The 23,228-nt window shown below is 40.5% G+C and overlaps 1 protein-coding gene across 4 annotated transcripts in view; it reads left to right on the top strand.

Annotated features, from left to right (window-relative positions):
- Positions 1 to 23,228, top strand: part of Ogg1 (8-oxoguanine DNA glycosylase) — an 82,270-nt gene that overhangs the window by 53,581 nt on the left and 5,461 nt on the right. For 3 of the 4 annotated variants that reach the window (XM_070091469.1, XM_070091472.1, XM_070091470.1), the window contains one exon: positions 1 to 8. This exon is cut by the window's left edge and continues 1,096 nt beyond it. The exons of the other annotated variant lie outside the window; for it this stretch is intronic. The gene's annotated coding sequence lies outside the window, so the exon portion shown is untranslated. Of the gene's footprint in view, positions 9 to 23,228 lie in introns of those variants that run through there. 4 annotated transcript variants of the gene reach the window in all.

Here is a 23,228-nt window from a genome sequence, read left to right on the forward strand (position 1 = left end):
TCCGAGACGCGTCTAATGTGCGGCCTGAGCCAGCCTCACATGTTCCGCCGGTGGCATTGTTTACCAGCCAGCCTCCGCGGTAACATCCAAGCATACAATCGGAACATTTCGTATTATTACAGCGTTTTTGTTGATTTTATCTGCAAAATAAGTGACCATTGGCCCCAAGAAAGCTTCTAGTGCCAACCCTGTGGTAAAAAGGGTGAGAAATATTATCGAAATACTGTGGTACCATGGTCAACTGCTGATGCTGCTGCTGCTGCTGTACCACCATCAGCTGCTGCTGCTGCTGTAGTACTGTCTGCTGCTGCTGTAGCACCATCTGCTGCTGCTGTAGCACTGTCAGCTGCTGCTGTAGCACTGTCAGCTGCTGCTGCTGCTGCTGTAGCACCGTCAGCTGCTGCTGCTGCTGTACCACCATCAGCTGCTGCTGCTGCTGTAGTACCGTCTGCTGCTGCTGTAGCACCGTCTGCTGCTGCTGTACCACCGTCAGCTGCTGCTGCTGCTGTACCACCGTCAGCTGCTGCTGCTGCTGCTGCTGCTGCTGCTGCTGTAGTACCGTCTGCTGCTGCTGTAGCACCGTATGCTGCCGCTGCTGTAGCACTGTCAGCTGCTGCTGCTGCTGTAGCATTGTCAGCTGCTGCTGCTGCTGCTGCTGCTGCTGCTGTAGCACCGTTGTTGGTGTGGCTTATTGAGAATACCAAGAAAAAATTAACCCCAGAGGGTTAACCACCCAGGATAACCCAAAAAAGTCAGTGTCATTGAAGACTGTCTAACTTATTTCCATTGGGGTCCTTAATCTTGTCTCCCAGGATGCAACCCACACCAGTCGACTAACACCCAGGTGAACAGGGAAAAATGCCTGGAACTAGTGCTCATATTGGTGAATTTAAAGCCAGCAAAGGTTGGTTTGAGAGATTTAAGAATCATAGTGGCATACACAGTGTGATAAGGCCTGTTCTGGAAGAAAATGCCAAACAGGACCTACAGTACTCAGGAGGAAAAGGCACTCCCAGGACACAGTGTCTCATCAGTCATTGCTGCATCTTCAATAAAGGTAAGTGTCATTTATTCTTCATTTAGTAGAGTAGTACATGCACATTATATATTGTGCATGTACTACTCTACTATTGTGCATGTATCCTTCTCTTTGTGTGTAGGAAAATGTATATTTCATGTGGTAAAATTTTTTTTTTTCGTACTTTTGGGTGTCTTGCACGGATTAATTTGATTTCCATTATTTCTTATGGGGAAAATTCATTCGCATAACGATAATTTCGCATAACAATGAGCTCTCAGGAACGGATTAATATCGTTATGCGGGGGTCCACTGTACTGTAATGTACAATCATTATTTCATTCTTTTTACCATAATTTACTTCTGTTGTTATATTTTAATTATTTATGTACTGTATATAATGTATACATGGTAGTGAACTGTATTGTAAATTTTACATCGCATACAGTATCATATGTTACTGTTATCTTTATGTATTGTCGACACAGTGGAATGGGAGAATACCACTGGTAGTGTCATCCTGCCAGAATGTAGTATAACCTATACCCTAAGTAAAGAGAAACAACTCTGGAACATGTGTAATACGTATCTGGCTGGCTGGCCGGGTGGGTGAGTGGGTGGGTGGGTGGCTGACTGAATGTGGCTGTCTGTCTCTCTGTATCTCTCTCTCTCTGTATCTCTCTCTCTCTCTGTATCTCTCTCTCTCTCTGTATCTCTCTCTCTCTGTATCTCTCTCTCTCTCTCTGTATCTCTCTCTCTCTCTCTGTATCTCTCTCTCTCTCTGTATCTCTCTCTCTCTCTGTATCTCTCTCTCTCTCTCTGTATCTCTCTCTCTCTGTATCTCTCTCTATCTCTCTCTCTGTATCTCTCTCTCTCTCTCTGTATCTCTCTCTCTCTGTATCTCTCTCTTTTTTTTTACACAGGGTTTCACAAGGTTAAGGATCCCTAGCTTTATTGACAAGCTATTTACAGGTTAAGGATTCCTAACTTTATTGGCAAGCTAAGAGCTGTTACCTACATCAGCTCATTTGAAAGCATTTTTATTGTTATGAGACATACAGGTAGGGAACAGGATGAAATTGGAGCCATCTGTGGGCCAGCAATTTCATTTGATCAACTGACATTATCTCGTTGACATCATTATGCTGTACGAATGTGTTCCATACTTGAGTCATCCTGGGTATATATGATCTCAGATGGAGTGATGTTCTGGAGAAGGGTACAGCCAGAGTGAAGTTGCTGCTTTCTGCCCATCTTGTGGCATAAAAGCTTGTTTCACGCTGTCCTCGAAGTGGATCCAAGTGTGGTACTTTGACAATATTGGCCTTGTACATAACAGTAAGGCCACCCACATCCCTCCTATGTTGAAGGCTCTGCTGAAATGACAGATCTATCCAGGATGGGTCCAGGCGAGAGATGAGACGTCTTGCTCTGTTCTCTACTCTGTCAAGCAGTCGCAGATGAGATGGGGGGGGGGCAGGCAAACCAAGAAAGTGGAGCATACTCAAGGTGTGAACATACTTGTGCCTTGTACAGAATCTTGCAACCCCTACTGTCAAGTAGATGCGAGATACGGCGAAGTGCTGTAAGCTTCCTGGCTGCCTTGTTTGCAAGATTTACAACATGGTTCTTCATGGTTAGTTTGGAGTCAAATTTCACCCCAAGGATATCAACTTCTCCAGGTGCCAACACCCTCCCATTCATCCTTACTACTGCACCAGCATTACCATCATGGTGCCTAGAGACAATCATTTGCGTTTTCTCAGGTACAAATGTTACTTGCCATCTATTTCCCCAAGCTGATATAGCTCTCAGCTGGTGATTGATGTAGCTTAGAGCAGCTGGCATTTCTTCTCTTGGATAAGTGAATGTCGGTGTACAGTCGTCTGCATATGCATGTTATTCTGGGATGAGATAAAGAAGGTTGTTGAAATAGACATTCCATAACAGTGGTCCCAGCACGCTTCCTTGTGGAACACTTGCCCCAATAGGATGTCTTGCTGATTCCGTTCCATTGAGAACTACGCTTAGAGATCTACCATGAAGGTAATCACTGAGGAGATGTAGCGTAGAGCCTGCAATTCCCAGTGCTTGAAGTTTTGCTAAGAGGCCCTGGTGCCACACCTGGTCTCTCTCTGTCTCTCTCTGTATCTTTCTCTCTCTCTCTCTTTATCTCTCTCTCTCTCTGTATCTCTCTCTGTCTCTCTGTATCTCTCTCTCTCTGTATCTCTCTCTCTCTCTCTCTGTATCTCTCTCTCTCTCTCTCTGTATCTCTCTCTCTCTCTCTGTGTATCTCTCTCTCTCTCTCTGTGTATCTCTCTCTCTCTCTATCTCTCCCTCTCTCTCTCTATCTCTCTCTCTCTCTCTCTCTCTGTATCTCTGTATCTCTCTATCTCTGTATCTCTCTCTCTCTCTCTGTATATATCTCTCTCTCTCTGTATATCTCTCTCTGTATCTCTCTCTCTCTGTATCTCTCTCTCTGTATCTCTCTCTCTCTCTATCTCTCTCTCTCTATCTCTCTCTCTCTCTCTGTATCTCTCTCCCTGTATCTCTCTCTCTGTATCTCTCTCTGTATCTCTCTCTCTCTCTCTCTGTATCTCTCTCTGTATCTCTCTCTCTCTGTATCTCTCTCTCTCTGTATCTCTCTCTCTCTGTATCTCTCTCTCTCTCTCTGTATCTCTCTCTCTCTGTATCTCTCTCTCTCTCTCTCTCTGTATCTCTCTCTCTCTCTCTCTCTGTATCTCTCTCTCTCTGTATCTCTCTCTCTCTCTCTGTATCTCTCTCTCGCACACACACACACACACAGGTACATGTAAGTGAAGTTATCATACATAGTATAAATTACCTAGGATAACCCAAAAAATCCAGATAAAGTGCTGTACAGTGGATCTGTGCTCCAGTGCCCTAAATTAATAATAATAATAATAATAATTATTATTATTATTATTACAGTAATACATATTTTTTTTTTTTTTTTAACAAGTTGGCCGTTTCCCACCGAGGCAGGGTGACCCAAAAAAAAAAAGAAAGAAAATCCCCAAAAAGAAAATACTTTCATCATCATTCAACACTTTCACCACACTCGCACATTATCACTGTTTTTGCAGAGGTGCTCAGAATACAACAGTCCAGAAGCATACACATATAAAGACACACAACATATCCCTCCAAACTGCCAATATCCCAAACCCCTCCTTTAAAGTGCAGGCATTGTACTTCCCATTTCCAGGACTCAAGTCCGACTATATGAAAATAACCGGTTTCCCTGAATCCCTTCACTAAATATTACCCTGCTCACACTCCAACAGATCGTCAGGTCCCAAGTACCATTCATCTCCATTCACTCCTATCTAACACGCTCACGCACGCTTGCTGGAAGTCCAAGCCCCTTGCCCACAAAACCTCCTTTACCCCCTCTCTCCAACCCTTTCGAGGACGACCCCTACCCCGCCTTCCTTCCCCTATAGATTTATATACTTTCCATGTCATTCTACTTTGATCCATTCTCTCTAAATGACCAAACCACCTCAACAACCCCTCTTCTGCCCTCTGACTAATACTTTTATTAACTCCACACCTTCTCCTAATTTCCACACTCCGAATTTTCTGCATAATATTTACACCACACATTGCCCTTAAACAGGACATCTCCACTGCCTCCAACCGTCTCCTCGCTGCTGCATTTACCACCCAAGCTTCACACCCATATAAGAGTGTTGGTACTACTATACTTTCATACATTCCCTTCTTTGCCTCCATAGATAACGTTTTTTGACTCCACATATACCTCAACGCACCACTCACCTTTTTTCCCTCATCAATTCTATGATTAACCTCATCCTTCATAAATCCATCCGCCGACACGTCAACTCCCAAGTATCTGAAAACATTCACTTCTTCCATACTCCTCCTCCCCAATTTGATATCCAATTTTTCTTTATCTAAATCATTTGACACCCTCATCACCTTACTCTTTTCTATGTTCACTTTCAACTTTCTACCTTTACACACATTCCCAAACTCATCCACTAACCTTTGCAATTTTTCTTTAGAATCTCCCATAAGCACAGTATCATCAGCAAAAAGTAACTGTGTCAATTCCCATTTTGAATTTGATTCCCCAAAATTTAATCCCACCCCTCTCCCGAACACCCTAGCATTTACTTCCTTTACAACCCCATCTATAAATATATTAAACAACCATGGTGACATTACACATCCCTGTCTAAGACCTACTTTTACCGGGAAGTAGTCTCCCTCTCTTCTACACACCCTAACCTGAGCCTCACTATCCTCATAAAAACTCTTTACAGCATTTAATAACTTACCACCTATTCCATATACTTGCAACATCTGCCACATTGCTCCTCTATCCACTCTATCATATGCCTTTTCTAAATCCATAAATGCAATAAAAACTTCCCTACCTTTATCTAAATACTGTTCACATATATGCTTCATATACATATATACATATACATATATACATATATACTAATATTAATAATAATAATATTATTAAACTACAATATAATAATTGTGTCCACTCATTACTTACCTTAAAATATCTGTAGTCTTAATGTAGAGTGAGAGGTGAGTAAACAAGATTAAATGAATAAACAAATGAGAGGGTAGAAGGTTGGCGAGGTAGACAAAGACAGACACTCAGGTAGACAGGCAGATAAACAGACACAGAGATACACAGATATACAGGCAGACAAATACAGACAGGTTTATGTGCAACAGTGAAAACAAATAGAGTTCAAGAGTAAGAGCCTTTCTTGCCACAATCTCCATTGCAAGATTCAGACTTCATCATAGGGGCCATGGTGAAATTTACTGTCCAGTTAGTACAGTTAATACATAATACAGTATGATGCTGCTGATAGGGCAGGGTTACTCAAACTGATGCTGCCTGCATGACGCATTGCCGCCGCGAGTATTGTCAAATATTGTACAGTGGTGTGCATCAGCCGGCCCAGCTCAGCTGCCAGATGCACGGTCGTAAGTCGAGTGGACATATGTCGAGCAGGTCCTAAGTCGGATGGTAGGTGTACAATTATGTATGATTTCTATTACAGTACTGTATGTAGCATACTCATAGTACAGTGGAACTCCAGTGTTTGAACTTAATTGGTTCCTAGGTGGTGTTCAAACTGCAAAAAGTTCAATGTCCAAAATAGTATTTCCCAGACTTTAATTATCAGCATTACACAGTGGATGATATTGAACTGACTCATCAAAAAGTCTCTTGAGAGTTTGGTCAGTGCCAGAGGTCACTTCAAAGCACTTTTGAAACAGGGCTTTCATGTAAAGTTTTTACAGCTGAATTTTAACCCCTTAACTGTCCAAACGTAGATCTACGTTCTTATCACTACCGCTCCAAATGTAGATCTACGTTTTATTTTTCCTGCCTCCAAATTTTGCATGATTGGCCTGAGATGCCTGGTCAGTATAGAATGCGTCTTAATCCTTGGTGTGTGCAGTATTAAAAAAATCTGGGACCACTTAATACCTTGTGGGAGCAAGAGGTTAAATGGAGTGCCAGCTAGAGTAAATAGCATGGCAAACACCAAGGATTCACTGATGTCATGTCATATTAACACTCCCCTTTTAAGAGGAAAGTGATGTTGACCCCGAGTTTAGTGGCTATGAGGTGGATGTGGCCACAAGTGGTCGCGGAAATATCAAAAACCTTGATAATAACCTATGTGCCACATTTGTGCAACACCTTTTCAATTTTGTCATCCTACCAGAATGCCTTATAGCCTATGCCCTAAGTAAAAGGAAACAATTCTGGAATGTGTAATACATATTTGGCAGGCTGACTGGCTGGCAGCTGGCTGGCTGGCAGCTGACTGGTCAGCTGGCTGGCTGATTGGCTGTCTCTGTCTCTGTCTGTCTGTCTGGCTGCATTTATCTCTGTCTATCACTTTCTCTCTATCTCTGTCTCTCTCTCACAGGAACACATACGTAAATACAATTATGCATAGTGTAAATTACCTAGGATAAACCAAAAAATCCAGACAGTGCTATACAGTAAGGCCCCACTTATATGGCAGGTTAGGTTCCAGGCTACTGCCAGAAAGCAGACATCGCCGGAAAGCAGAGCACCAAAAATTTTTTCCACTTATAATTGCATATAAATGCCAGATAACAAGTTTACATTAACATATATTAAGTTAACAATAGAACTAAGTATTAAAAAACAATAAAAAGTAAAATGCACACACAGTACACTCATTATTTTCCTCAAAATATTCATAGTCTTAATGTAGGGCAAAAGGCAAGTAGTATTCACTGTAAGAAGTTAGATGTGGTAGCCCTCCTGGCCACCCCCACCCACACATAATATACTACGACGATGCTTAAAGCTCCATAGAGTGATAAAATGCATATACAGTACACTCGTTACTTACATTAAAATATTTGTTGTAGTCTTAATGTGCGGTGAAAGGTGAAAAGTATATTTATTTGTAGAAAGTCATGTGGTAGGTAGGATAGTGTAGGGAAGCCTTCCTAGCCACCCCACCCACTATGTAAACAAACAAACGAAGCATCTGGTTATGGTTCATAAACATTCATACAAACACCTTACAATGTGTACAAGTTGTCTCCACAGTGGAACAGTAGAATAAATAAAGACCAACACTTCCATTCTCATGTAATTTTTAGAAGGAATGATGCTTTGACAAATTATTATTATTATTATTATTATTATTATTATTATTATTATTATTATTACTAATTATATTATTACAAGTTTTTTTTTTTTTAACAAGTCGGCCATCTCCCACCGAGGCAGGGTGACCCAAAAAGAAAGAAAATCCCTAAAAAGAAAATATTTTCATCATCATTCAACTCCTTCACCTCACTCACACATAATTACTGTTTTTGCAGAGGCGCTCAGAACACAACAGCTTAGAAGCATATACGTATAAAGATACACAACATATCCCTCTAAACTGCCAATATCCCGAACCCCTCCTTTAGTGTGCAGGCATTGTGCTTCCCATTTCCAGGACTCAAGTCCGGCTATATAAAAATAACCAGTTTCCCTGAATCCCTTCACTAAATATTACCCTGCTCACACTCCAACAGCTCGTCAGGTCCCAAATACATCTCCATTCACTCCTATCGAACACGTTCATGCACGCCTGCTGGAAGCCCAAGCCATTCACCCACAAAACCTCCCTTTCCCCTCCCTTCCAACCTTTCTGAGGATGACCCCTACCCCGCCTTCCTTCTACAGATTTAAATGCTCTCCATGTCATTCTACTTTGATCCATTCTCTCTAAATGACTAAACCACCTCAACAACCCCTCTTCAGCCCTCTGACTAATACTTTTATTAACTCCACACCTTCTAATTTCCACACTCCGAATTTTCTGCATAATATTTACACCACACATTGCCCTTAGACAGGACATCTCCACTGCCTCCAACCGCCTCCTCGCTGCTGCATTCACAACCCAAGCTTCACACCCATATAAGAGTTGGTACTACTATACTTAAATACATTCCTTTCTTTGACTCCATAGATAATGTTTTTTGTCTCCACATATACCTCAATGCACCACTCACCTTTTTTCCCTCATCAATTCTATGATTAACCTCATCCTTCATAAATCCATCCACCGATACGTCATCTCCCAAGTATCTGAAAACATTCACTTCTTCCATACTCCTCCTCCCCAATTTGATATCCAATTTTTCTTTATCTAAATCATTTGATACCCTCATCACCTTACTCTTTTCTATGTTCACTTTCAACTTTCTACCTTTACACACACTCCCAAACTCGTCCACTAAACTTGCCAATTTTTCTTTAGAATCTCCCATAAGCACAGTATCATCAGCAAAAAGCAACTGTGTCAATTCCCATTTTGTATTTGATTCCCCATAATTTAATCCCACCCCTCTCCCAAACACCCTAGCATTTACTTCTTTTACAACCCCATCTATAAATATATTGAATAACCATGGTGATATTACACATCCCTGTCTAAGACCTACTTTTACTGGGAAGTAGTCTCCCTCTCTTCTACACACCCTAACCTGAGCCTCACTATCCTCATAAAAACTCTTTACAGAATTTAGTAACTTACCACCTATTCAATATACTTGCAACATCTGCCACATTGCTCCTTTATCCACTCTATCATTTGCCTTTTCTAAATCCATAAATGCAATAAAAACTTCCCTACCTTTATCTAAATACTGTTCACATATGCTTCAATGTAAAGACTTGATCTACACATCCCCTACCTACTCTAAAACAACCTTGCTCATCCGCAATCCTACATTCTGTCTTACCTCTAATTCTTTCAATTATAACCCTACCATACACTTTTCCTGGTATACTCAGTAAACTTATTCCTCTATAATTTTTACAGTCTCTTTTGTCCCCCTTCCCTTTATATAAAGGAACTATACATGCTCTCTGCCAATCCCTAGGTACCTTCCCCTCTTTCATACATTTATTAAACAAAAATACCAACCACTCCAACACTATATCATCCCCTGCTTTTAACATTTCTGTCATGATCCCATCAGTTCCAGCTGCTTTACCCCCTTTCATTCTACATAATGCCTCATGCACCTCCCCCACACTCACATCCTGTTGTTCTTCACTCCTAAAAGATGGTATACCTCCCTGTCCAGTGCATGAAATTACCGCCTCCCTTTCTTCGTTGACATTTAAAAGTTCCTCAAAATATTCTCGCCATCACCCAAAACCTCCCTCTCCCCATCTACTAACTCCCCTACTCTGTTTTTAACTGACAAATCCATTTGTTCCCTAGGCTTTTTGTGAGTTCATTACCTTGTGCCTAGTTCAGCCATCAAAATTTTGGAGCCCGGTCCCTGGACCCATTGTGTACCTCTGTAATCTGTAAATACCTTTGTAACTTGTCATGATTGTGACTAGACCTACCTGGAGTTCATTACCTTTGTAAATTGTGAGTTCATTACCTTTGTAAATTGTGAATTCATTACCTCTGTAACTTGCTCAGCTATCAAAACTTTGAGGCCCAGTCCCTGGACCCATTATGTACCTCTGTAATCTTTTGACTACCGCCCACTGGATGGGTATGGGGTGCATAATAAACATATTAAACTAACTCCCTAGGCTTTCTTAACTTGTTTAACTCGCTCCAAAATTTTTTCTTATTTTCATGAAAATTTCTTGACAGTGCCTCTCCCACTCTATCATCTGCTCTCCTTTTGCACTTTCTCGCCACTCTCTTCACCTTTCTTTTACTCTCCATATGCTCTACTCTTCTTATAACACTTCTGCTTTGTAAAAACCTCTCATTAGCTAACTTTTTCTCTTTTATCACAACCTTTACTTCATCATTCCACCAATCACTCCTCTTTCCTCCTGCACCCACCCTCCTATAACCACAAACTTCTGCCCCACATTCTAATACTGCATTTTTAAAACTATTCCAACCCTCTTCAATCCCCCCACTGCTCATACTTGCACCAGTCCACTTTTCTGCCAGTAGTTGCTTATATCTCACACGAACTTCCTCCTCCCTTAGTTTATACACTCTCACCTCCCTCTTGTTGCCATTTTCCTTTTTTCCCATCTACCTCTTACTCTAACTGTAGCTACAACTAAATAATGATCTGATGTGTCAGTTGCCCCTTTATAAACGTGTACATCCTGGAGCCTACCCATCAACCTTTTATTCACCAATACATAATCTAACAAACTACTTACATTACGTGCTATATCATACCTTGTATATTTATTTATCCTCTTCTTCATAAAATAATGTTGTTATTTGGTATTATTTTTACAAATTATTATTATTATAATCATAATAAAAAAGAAGCACTGAACCCACAAGGGTCGTGAATTGCTATATATATAGAGTGAAGGCATACAAAAGGAATATTTATCTACAGTTATCCCCCAGTGTTTGACTAGAGAAAACTTAATTCTTCCGACACTCCTACAAAACCACTTGGTAAACAAATCTCATATTTATGTCAATTTTTATTCTGTGGTTGTATGTATAATGTTTATATGCTATGTAACATGTTTCTTTTATACAGTAGACCGTTATTTAACACTGTAGTTATATTCCTGAAAACAACGTGTTAGGTAAAACAGTGTTAGATGAACTGAAGAACTTATGGGAAAAATAGGGTTACGTTCCTGAGCGCCCCAAAAAATCCAAACAACTTCTTTTAGGCCTCCACATCTTACAAAAATGAAAGTGAATATGTAATTGTTGTTCATTGTTGTGATGTATTATGTTGTTTTTACTGCTTAAGACTACAGCTGTAACAGAAATAATAGTATTTCTTACCTTAAATTGTGGGTGCTGGTGTTTGTGGATGATTGTGAAGAGTGTGAAGTAATGTTGTGGTCCTACTGGGCTGAGGTGGATGGTAGAGGTTCTGGTACTGAAGTTGATGGTTGTACTGGAGTGTCTAAGTCATTCAATCAAGTGATTCAGTAGGTCAGTCAAGTCATTCAGTAGGTCAGTCAAGTCATTCAGCAAGTCAGGCAAGTCATTCAGTAAGTCAGCGAAGTCATTCAGCAAGTCAGTCAGGTCATTCAGTAGGTCAGTCAAGTCGTTCTGTAAGCCAGTCAAGTTGTTCAGTCAGTCAGTCAGCGAAGTCATTCAGTAAGTCAGTCATTCAGTAACTCAGTCATTCAGTCAGTCAGTCTTTCAGTAAGTCAGTCAGTCACACAAACTTACGTTTACCTCTTTTTATGTGTACAAAGTAACACTTCATTATGGCAACAGGATGTCTTGTCTAATATCTTTATTTCCTTCGTTAATTCTAAGACTTCATTATATGCTTACACTTTTTCTTGCCACTTTGAGCAACACTGGTATGCCTACTGGGTGTCATGATTGCTTGGCAGATACACGATATAGCAATTAAAAGATCAAAACACAATTCACAATCATGAGCTTGTAGCAGAGAAGTTGGACTGGACACGTATGAAGTACGAATGCTAGGATTGTGGGGTGGTGTTGGAGGGGTGGCTGGAGACGGCGGGAGGTCTCCCCACTGAACCACAACAAGGCGGCCGCTTGGGGAAAAGGGAAGTTTTTTTTTCCTTCCCACAAACTGAACAGTGTTAAATTCATCATACAACGTGTTACATAAAATTGTGCTGCAATTCTTCAGTCGTGCTATACCCAAATCGTGCCAAATAAACTCGTGCTAAATGACGGTCTACTGTAATTTTGAAGAAAATATCATAGATGGATTAATGAAAATGTCTATATTAACGTAAAATAAGACATTTAATGTGCCCAAGAGAGATTATTATTACGTAGTATTACTATGGCATCATGAGTAGAGAGAGACTTAGCGATTTTAATGTGTACTTGCACACCAGCACAGTGTGTAAGTATATTTAGGTACAGGTACACATAAGTATAATTATCAGAGTACATATAAAATATGCAGTAACTTTAATGCACTTGAAATTTTGGAAAGTTTCTAGACATAATAGATGTGCTCATGGAGAACGTAAACAAACCGAGTGGGGCATGCCATATTTGAAAGACTGCTTGCCGTATAGCAAATTTTGGTCATAATTTGAAATCGCTGTATTAGCGGAACGCCGTAAAGTAGGGCCCTACTGTACTGTGCTTGGCTGGCTGGCTGGCTGGCTGGCTGGCTGGCTGGCTGGCTGGCTGATTGGTTGGTTGGTTTCTGTCTGTCTGGCTGTATCTATGTTAATCTTTCTCTTTATCTCTGTCTCTGACTCATAGGAACACATACATAAATACAATTATACATAGTATAAATTACCTAGGATAACCCAAAAAATCCAGACAAAGTGCTATACTGTACTTGTATATATCATGCATAATAACTATGAACAGCAACTGGCAAGTAATACGCATTTTCACTTGTCCAGGAAGCAGACGTGATCGTGTGTAATACCAGTTGGTTCATGAGCAACTCTGAGACAAGCAGACAGAAAGACAGACACACACAGACAGAGAGCTAGACAGATAGACAGAGCTAGACAGACAGATAGAGAGCTATACAGATAGACATGTTTTTATGTGTAACAGTGAAAACATATAAAGCCAAGGCGGCAGTGTGCACTCATCAAATGTCACCATTGCTGCACTGTCAGCAGTGGAGTGACACAGGTCTTACATCATTCTTCAAGGGAACTTATTATTATTGTTACTATTATATACCCCCGCATATCCAAAACATTGCTGGGATCTATTTTTTTTTTTTTTTTTTTAACAAGTTGGCCGTCTCCCACTGAGGCAGGGTGACCCAGAAAAGAAAGAAAATCCCCAAATATAAAATACTTTCATCATCATTCAACACTTTCAACTCACTCACACATAATCACTGTTTCTGCAGAGGTGCTCAGAACACAACAGTTTAGAAGCATATACGTATAAAGATACACAACATATCCCTCCAAACTGCCAACATCCCGAACCCCTCCTTTAGAGTGCAGGCATTGTACTTCCCATTTCCAGGACTCATGTCCGGCTTTTTCTTTTTTTTTTATTAACACACCGGCCGATTCCCACCAAGGCAGGGTGGCCCGAAAAAGAAAAACTTTCACCATCATTGTCTTGCCAGAAGGGTGCTTTACACTACAGTTTTTAAACTGCAACATTAACATCCCTCCTTCAGAGTGCAGGCACTGTACTTCCCATCTCCAGGACTCAAGTCCGGCCTGCCGGTTTCCCTGAATCCCTTCATAAATGTTACTTTGCTCACACTCCAACAGCACGTCAAGTATAAAAACCATTTGTCTCCATTCACTCCTATCAAATACGCTCAGGCATGCCTGCTGGAAGTCCAAGCCCCTCGCACACAAAACCTCCTTTACCCCCTCCCTCCAACCTTTCCTAGGCCGACCCGTACCCCACCTTCCTTCCACTACAGACTGATACACTCTTGAAGTCATTCTGTTTCGCTCCATTCTCTCCACATGTCCGAACCACCTCAACAACCTTTCCTCAGCCCTCTGGACAACAGTTTTGGTAATCCGCACCTCCTCCTAACTTCCAAACTACAAATTCTCTGCATTATATTCACACCACACATTGCTCTCAGACATGACATCTCCACTGCCTCCAGCCTTCTCCTCGCTGCAACATTCATCACCCATGCTTCACACCCATATAAGAGCGTTGGTAAAACTATACTCTCATACATTCCCCTCTTTGCCTCCAAGGGCAAAGTTCTTTGTCTCCACAGACTCCTAAGTGCACCGCTCACCCTTTTCCCCTCATCAGTTTTATGATTCACCTCATCTTTCATCCGGCTATGTAAAAATAACCGGTAAATACTATGTATGTTTATTTCTAGACAGTAGTATGTGACTAAGGTAGTTAAAAATGTTCACCTGTCACTGTGTTTGTGACTATTTGAGTACTTTTTCAGTACCTAATATTAGTGTCAGAATGAAGATTTGCTATGAAATTACAAGAACTACTACAAATTGTAATTATCAGAACATAATTTTTTTTTTTTTTATTATCACACTGGCCGATTCCCACCAAGGCAGGGTGGCCTGAAAAAGAAAAACTTTCACCATCATTCACTCCATCACTGTCTTGCCAGAAGGGTGCTTTACACTACAGTTTTTAAACTACAACATTAACACCCCTCCTTCAGAGGGCAGGCACTGTACTTCCCATCTCCAGGACTCAAGTCCAGCCTGCCGGTTTCCCTGAACCCTTTCATAAATGTTACTTTGCTCACACTCCAACAGCTTGTCAAGTATTAAAAACCATTTGTCTCCATTCACTCCTATCAAACACGCTCATGCATGCCTGCTGGAAGTCCAAGCCCCTCACACACAAAACCTCCTTTACCCCCTCTCTCCAACCTTTCCTAGGCCGACCCCTACCCCGCCTTCCTTCCACTACAGACTGATACACTCTTGAAGTCATTCTGTTTCGCTCCATTCTCTCCACATGTCCGAACCACCTCAACAACCCTTCCTCAGCCCTCTGGACAACAGTTTTGGTAATCTCGCACCTCCTCCTAACTTCCAAACTACGAATTCTCTGCATTATATTCACACCACACATTGCTCTCAGACATGACATCTCCACTGCCTCCAGCCTTCTCCTCGCTGCAACATTCACCACCCATGCCCCTCAAGGAAGGCTCCTTGACGCTGGTGAGGGGCTCTTGATCTAGGGAATTGGATCTGTGCTCCAGTTCCCTGAATTAAGCCTGAATGCCTTCCATCCCCCCATAGGCGCTGTATAATCCTACGGGTTTAGTGCTTCCCCCTTGATTATAATAATAATAATCACCACCCATGCTTCACACCGATATAAGAGCGTTGGTAAAACTATACTCTCATACATTCCCCTCTTTGCCTCCAAGGACAAAGTTCTTTGTCTCCACAGACTCCTAAGTGCACCACTCACCCTTTTCCCCTCATCAATTCTATGATTCACCTCATCTTTCATAGACCCATCCGCTGACACGTCCACTCCCAAATATCTGAATACATTCACCTCCTCCATACTCTCTCCCTCCAATCTGATATCCAATCTTTCATCACCTAATCTTTTTTGTTATCCTCATAACCTTACTCTTTCCTGTATTCACTTTCAATTTTCTTCTTTTGCATACCCTACCAAATTCATCCACCAATCTCTGCAACTTCTCTTCAGAATCTCCCAAGAGCACAGTGTCATCAGCAAAGAGCAACTGTGACAACTCCCACTTTATGTGTAATTCTTTATCTTTTAACTCCACGCCTCTTGCCAAGACCCTCGCATTTACTTCTCTTACAACCCCATCTATAAATATATTAAACAACCACGGTGACATCACACATCCTTGTCTAAGGCCTACTTTTACTGGGAAATAATTTCCCTCTTTCCTACATACTCTAACTTGAGCCTCACTATCCTCGTAAAAACTCTTCACTGCTTTCAGTAACCTACCTCCTACACCATACACCTGCAACATCTGCCACATTGCCCCCCTATCCACCCTGTCATACGCCTTTTCCAAATCCATAAATGCCACAAAGACCTCTTTAGCCTTATCTAAATACTGTTTACTTATATGTTTCACTGTAAACACCTGGTCCACACACCCCCTACCTTTCCTAAAGCCTCCTTGTTCATCTGCTATCCTATTCTCCGTCTTACTTTTAATTCTTTCAGTAATAACTCTACCATACACTTTGCCAGGTGTACTCAACAGACTTATCCCCCTATAATTTTTGCACTCTCTTTTATCCCCTTTGCCTTTATACAAAGGAACTATGCATGCTCTCTGCCAATCCCTAGGTACCTTACCCTCTTCCATACATTTATTAAATAATTGCACCAACCTCTCCAAAACTATATCCCCACCTGCTTTTAACATTTCTATCTTTATCCCATCAATCCCGGCTGCCTTACCCCCTTTCATTTTACCTACTGCCTCACGAACTTCCCCCACACTCACAACTGGCTCTTCCTCACTCCTACAAGATGTTGTTCCTCCTTGCCCTATACACGAAATCACAGCTTCCCTATCTTCATCAACATTTAACAATTCCTCAAAATATTCCCTCCATCTTCCCAATACCTCTAACTCTCCATTTAATAACTCTCCTCTCCTATTTTTAACTGACAAATCCATTTGTCCATTCTTATACAAATTAAAAAAAAAATGAGAAAAAAAGGTATATCAGCAACACTTCTGCAAGCGGCAGTGCTTCGCATTGCCGTCAGGTGAGCGACAAGCGCCAACTTTGCGGACTTATATCTCTGTAAGTACTGACTCTAGATTTTTTTTTTACGTTACTTTATGTAAAAAAAAAAAAGTCCTCTTCATTTAATTTTTTTTTTTTTCCAAAATATTCGGAGCGCTGGGCGAGTGAACATAGATCTACATTTGGACAGTTAAGGGGTTAAGCAAGTCAGCACGTTTGGAGTACAGAAAAACGTTCAAAGACTGGATAAATTTTTTCTGAACAAAATTGTTCAGATTCCTGTTTGAGGTTCGGTACAATCGAACACCAAGGTTCGACTGTAATTGGTATTTTCTATGTTCCACTTCTATAAACCAATACAAAGATGAGCAACTTGTCTATTTATTTAATCTTTGTAAGACAAATATATACTCTTATCTTTCATATGCCCAGTTTGGCTTTTGTTTCAGTCTGCCATGAGCATGCACACCTATTCTTCCTTACTGACTCATTGAGGAGACCCCCATGACCACTCACTCACTTGTCTTTGTTTAGTCAAGCTCTACTGTTATCATATAGAACTTTTATTGTTTTACAGAGATCCACCTTGCTAATCTTTCCTGAAAGACAATGATCTGCGTATATTCTGTTGGGTCCATAAGCTGTGTTTTAGTATATGTTCAGCATGTTTAGCTAAGGTAGGTAGTAGGTTGGTAAACTGCAACCACCCAAGGAGGTACTACCATCCTTGCTACTTCTATTTAGACTTGGGTACATCTTGCTACTACTACTTACACTTAGGTTACACTACACTTGCATGTACAAGCATATATATATACTGCACACTCCTCTGGGTTTTCTTCTATTTTTGTACTAGTTCTTGTTCTTGTTGTTTAATTCCTCTTTTCTCTATGGGAAAGTGGAACAGAATTCTTCCTCCGTAAGCCATGCGCATTGTAAGAGGTGACTAACATGATGGGAGCAAGGGGCTAGTAGCCCCTTTTCCTGTATACACTGTTAAGTTAAAAAGAGAAACTTTTGTTTTTCTTTTTAGGCCACCCTGCCTCAGTGGAATGTGGCCGGTTTGTTGAAAGAAAGATGTTTAGCTAAACCTACAGTGTATTTAAATGAGGACTTTAACTCTCAAAGTACTGGTGTGATATTTTTATCATTCAGGTTCCTTTCAACTGTACTTTTCGCTACATTGTTGTCATACTTATTCCCACAGTATCTAGAGGTCCTCTCTATGCTTCTCCACGAATCTCTCTTCTAATCAGTTGTGGATCACAATTATCTGCTAGTTTTTCCTCGCTGACATCGCACTCACAACTCACTACCTAAACTGCAATTGCAGTTTTTAACACATGGTTGTCTCCCACCCAGGTAGGGTAACCCTAAAAAAATGAAGCACATTCACCATCGTTCATTCAGTAGCTGTCTTGCGAGAAGTATGATAACATCACAGTTCAGATGACCCTCTGAACTGCAACAGCTTCAACATGATTATTAGTACGTATTATCATTTTTTTTTAACAAACTGGCTCTATGGTTAATTTTAGGAGATGAGATGATATTTAAGTATAGCATTAAGTTGATTTGCAAATAGGGGACCTTTTGCTGGTTCTGGCAGTGAATTCTGGATCGTAGGGCCCTTTATGTACACTGCATTTTTTTACTGGGTGAGACGGACACAAGGGATGTTGAAGAGTATTTTGCACCTTGTGTTATTCCTGTGTTCTGTTGTAGCTATCAAGGAGAGAAGTTTGAGAGGAGGGTTTATATTGGAGTTTAATATTCTGTATATATAGTAAGCACAATAATATAAGTGTATATTTTGTATATTAAGTAAGCTTAAGCTCTTGAAGAGCAGTGGGGTGTGTTGTCCGGAGCAGGAGTAGAATTGTCATATCCTTGCATCCCTGGCAAACTAACAAATGCTTTTAACATTTTTTTTTTTTTTTTTTTTTTTTTTCAACAAGTTGGTTGTCTCCCACCGAGGCATATTTGAGGCATTATCTGTAACACTGAGAACATCTTGCCTGCAAATTAAAAGCAGAAATAACATCCTGTTGTGATTGATGAATGTTCTCAGCTGAGTAGGGTTCCTTGGAAACAGGTACATTTAAGCATGGCTGTCAGTAGTTGGAAGTTCGATATTGTAGTGGCATGTAACTCCTATCTTAGTTTGCGCATCACTGTTTTAAATATCTAATTGCCGAGTCTGGAGTTGTGATTACTTGCCGGGTAGTGTAGAGGTAGGAGAGAATACTACTAATTGACTAGCTTCGGATTTATTGGACAACAGGGGTTCACAGCAGGCAGAGTGAGGTAGACCAAAAGCCAGTCCAGGAGGTAAGCTGTTGATCCTAGGTGGAGAGGACACCAGTTGAGAGAGAATAAGTGTGGGGCAGGCTGAGCTGCTAAGCCTATGCTACTAGGTGTCAGCAGCATAATGCTGCAAAATATGAACTCAGCTGGGCAGACAGCATAGGCTGTCTACATCACAACTTGACCAGATGGCCACTGTCATACTGATAGATTTGACTTTGCTGAGCTAATATTTTTTAATGAGCTGTGAAGTGCTGATGACACATTAGGAAAGAGGATGGCATTTAATTATTTGCACTGTAGTAACAAAGTCATGAAAATGTTGATACTCAACCCAATGGTTGAGTTATCAGTGAAGGCAACAAACCTTCTGGATGCTTCCTACTAATGGGGATCATTGTGTGCCCATTGTTTGCTGAAAACCTTTATAACCTTTCCAGTAAGAGTTACTGCTACTCAGTTGGTTGTTTGAGTTGTTCAAGAATTACAGAATGATGCCTTTGCAGATGCAAACATTATAGGCAATGTGAATAAAAACTAAACTACACCAATTCTGTGATCCTCTTGTTTTTGTTTTGCTATTCATTTGTTGAATAACATGAATAACAGACAACCAAGTTTATGGTAGGTTCAGTACAAGGTCACCCTTAATGACAGGGTTACCTATCTAATTTTTTTTTTTTTAACAAGCTGGCCGTATCCCACCGAGGCAGGGTGACCTAAAAGGAAAAAAACGAAAGTTTCTCTTTTTAAATTTAGTAATGTATACAGGAGAAGGGGTTACCAGCCCCTTGCTCCCAGCATTTCAGTCGCCTCTTATGACAGGCATGGCTTACAAGGAAGAATTCTGTTTCACTTCTCCATGGAGATCTATCTAGATATTATGTATAATAGATTACCATATTAACCCTTTCAGGGTCTGTCCCGTAGATCTACGGCTTTACGTTCAGGGTCCAGACCGTAGATCTACGCCATGAGCTCAGCTCACTCTGATAAACTGTGAGTGGTATATTTGGGCCTAGATATGACAGAATACATATATGTGGTATGTGTGCACCACATAAAACAAATCCTGCAGCACACTGTGTATAATGAGAGAAAAAAAACTGAGACCATGATTTTCGATTAAAACAGCGACTTTGCAGTGTTTTCTCATGTTTTTTATAGTTGTTTTTGTGATTTCTTGGTCTCATTTGATAGAATGGAAGACATATTACAAAAATAGAGATGATTTTGATTGGTTTTAGCACTGGAAATGGCTTGAAACTGAGCTCAAAGTAGCAGAAATGTTAAATTTTTGCCGTTATTCAAGAGTAAACAAACGACCTCACACGTCTAATACACGCCAGCTGGTGGGTCTAATATGCATTCACAAATATGGTGATGATATTTATACAATTATTACAGTATTGCATAACAGTAAATCTTTTATTTTTTGGTGTGAATAAAAATTCATTATGTGAAGAAAAAATCAAAATGGAATTTATTTGTAAAGCCTCAAAACATAACTAATGAACAGAGGAAATGTTAGTTTAGTGCCAGGAATACCTACATTGTTTATTCTGGACCCAATTTTGAAATTGGAATATTTTGAACTTTGTGTTAAATTAGCCAAATTACCAATTTCCGATCACTTTATTTTGTAGTTGAAACAGTTGACTTGGCGATTTCTTGTGCTCAATCAATAGAATAGAAGTAATACTAGTGAAATAGCTAAGAATTTGGTCGACTGGAATAATGTAATTGGCCTAAAATGGGAGTCAAAGTCGGCAAAATTGCTGATTCGTAAATATCACTGACACATCAAAATTTGCGAGAGCATAATTTTGTCAATTTTCCATCAAATTTCGTACTTTTTGTTTTATTACCTTCACAAAAAGATTCTCTACCATTTCATAAGAAAAAATAACAATTTTTTTTTTTTAAATTCTTGGACACTGGGGCACCACTTCAGATTCTGGCCTTGGACTCTGAAGGAGTTAAAATTAGATCAGATTAAAGTGACCAGATTTTGGATAAGTAAATACAGTAGAACCTCGGTTGTCAACTGCATTACTTGTCAAACAAATCAGTTTTCGAATGAGGAATTAAAGAAAAAATGTCCTGATTTTTGTACGTTCTCTTGGTTGTTAACTGACAATATGAATGGCTCGGGCACATGCTCATGGAATGTGACTGGACAGTGAATTGACAGTGTGGGTCTGACTCAGTAGCCACTAACTCACATGCTGTAAACATCTCTTGAGCTTTTGTTGTGCATCTTGTGAACTTTTTTGTTATTTTGCAGTTTTAGTGCAATTTTTTTTTATTGTGAGATAAACCATTGCCACTGGACTTGTCAAGGAAATGTGTGCTAAATGGCATGAAGTGCAGGAGTTTGCTGTCTCACTTTAGACATTGTGGTGGTCTTTGTGGTGGTGGTTTAGTTGGTTATGGTAGTGGTGGATGGTAGTGGTGGTGGTGGTTTAGCCAAGTGTTAAAACGGAGCCTGAAACAAACCTCATTGGACAGGTTTTTAGTGAGACAAAGAACCAGTGAGCCAGAACAAAGTGATAGTGGTGAAAAGAGACAGAGAAGAGAAACAACAACAGGAGGACAGTTGCCTGACATATTAATAGAAGGTGATTTTCCTTGCAAGCAGTAACATACCACCTCCTCTCCTCCACCTCCTGCTTCCAGTATGCCATTAGCTCTCCTCTGACAGGTAAGAGGCAGTTAAATTTTCATTTACTGTACAGTATTTCAGGTAAAGTTTCTTTTAGTATTCATTTTTAAAGTTTTATAAGAACATAAGAACGAAGGGACACTGCAGCAGGCCTACTGGCCCATGCGAGGCAGGTCCAAGTCTCCTACCGGCTTAAGCCAATGCACCCAACCTAGTCAGGTCAGGTCACATTGACTTAAGGGAGGAACACTGCAACCGACCTGGTAGCACAAGCTATCAGGTTCATCTCACACCCACCCACATCCACTCATGTATTTATCCAACCCATTTTTAAAGCTACACAATGTTCTGGCCTCTATAACTGTACTCAGGAGTTTGTTCCACTCATCCACAACTCTATTACCAAACCAGTACTTTCCTATATCCTTCCTGAATCTGAATTTTTCCAACTTAAAACAATTGCTGCGAGTCCTGTCTAGGCTAGATATTTTCAGCACACTATTTACATCCCCTTTATTTATTCCTGTCTTCCATTTATACACCTCAATCATATCCCCCCTAATTCTACATCTTTCTAGAGAGTGCAGATTCAGGGCCCTTAGTCTATCCTCATAGGGAAGGTTTCTGATACATGGGATCAACTTTGTCATCCTCCTTTGTACATTTTCCAGAGCATTTATATCCATTCTGTAATACGGTGACCAAAACTGTGCAGCATAATCTAAATGAGGCCTAACCAAGGATGTATAGAGTTGAAGAACAACCTGAGGACTCCTATTATTTATGCTTCTTGATATGAAGCCAAGGATTCTATTAGCTTTATTGCGAACACTTATGCACTGTTGTCTTGGTTTCAGATTGCTGCTAACCAGAACTCCTAAATCTTTTTCGCAATCCGTAATATTAAGATCTACATTATTTAGTTTATATGTGGCATGGTTATTGTCCTGTCCAACATTTAGAACTTTGCATTTGTCTATATTAAACTGCATCTGCCACTTCTCCGACCACTGCATCAGTCTATTCAAATCTTCCTGGAGTGCTCTAATGTCCTCGTCAGAATGAATTCGACGGCCTATTTTGGTGTCATCGGCAAACTTGCTGATGTCGCTCTTTATGTCCTCATCTATGTCGTTTATGTAGATTGTGAACAGCAAGGGGCCCAACACTGACCCCTGTGGAACACCGCTCGTGACGCTTCCCCACTCTGATTTCTCCCCATTTATGCAAACTCTCTGCTGCCTATTTGTCAACCATGCCTCTATCCAGGAAAAAATTTCTCCTATTCCATGTGCCTTAATTTTCCTCAATAGTCTCTGATGTGGGACCCTGTCAAAAGCCTTACTGAAGTCCATATACACAATATCATATTCATTACCATGATATACCTCCTCAAATACCTTAGTGAAAAAAGTTAATAAATTCATAAGGCAGGAACGCCCCTTTGTAAAACCATGCTGAGATTCGTTGATTAATTTATGCTTTTCAAGGTGGCTACGAACTGCCTCGGCAATTATTGATTCCATAAATTTTCCCACTATGGAGGT

Source organism: Cherax quadricarinatus, chromosome 35 (assembly GCF_038502225.1).
Source record: "Cherax quadricarinatus isolate ZL_2023a chromosome 35, ASM3850222v1, whole genome shotgun sequence".
Classification (NCBI taxonomy): Eukaryota; Metazoa; Arthropoda; class Malacostraca; order Decapoda; family Parastacidae; genus Cherax; species Cherax quadricarinatus.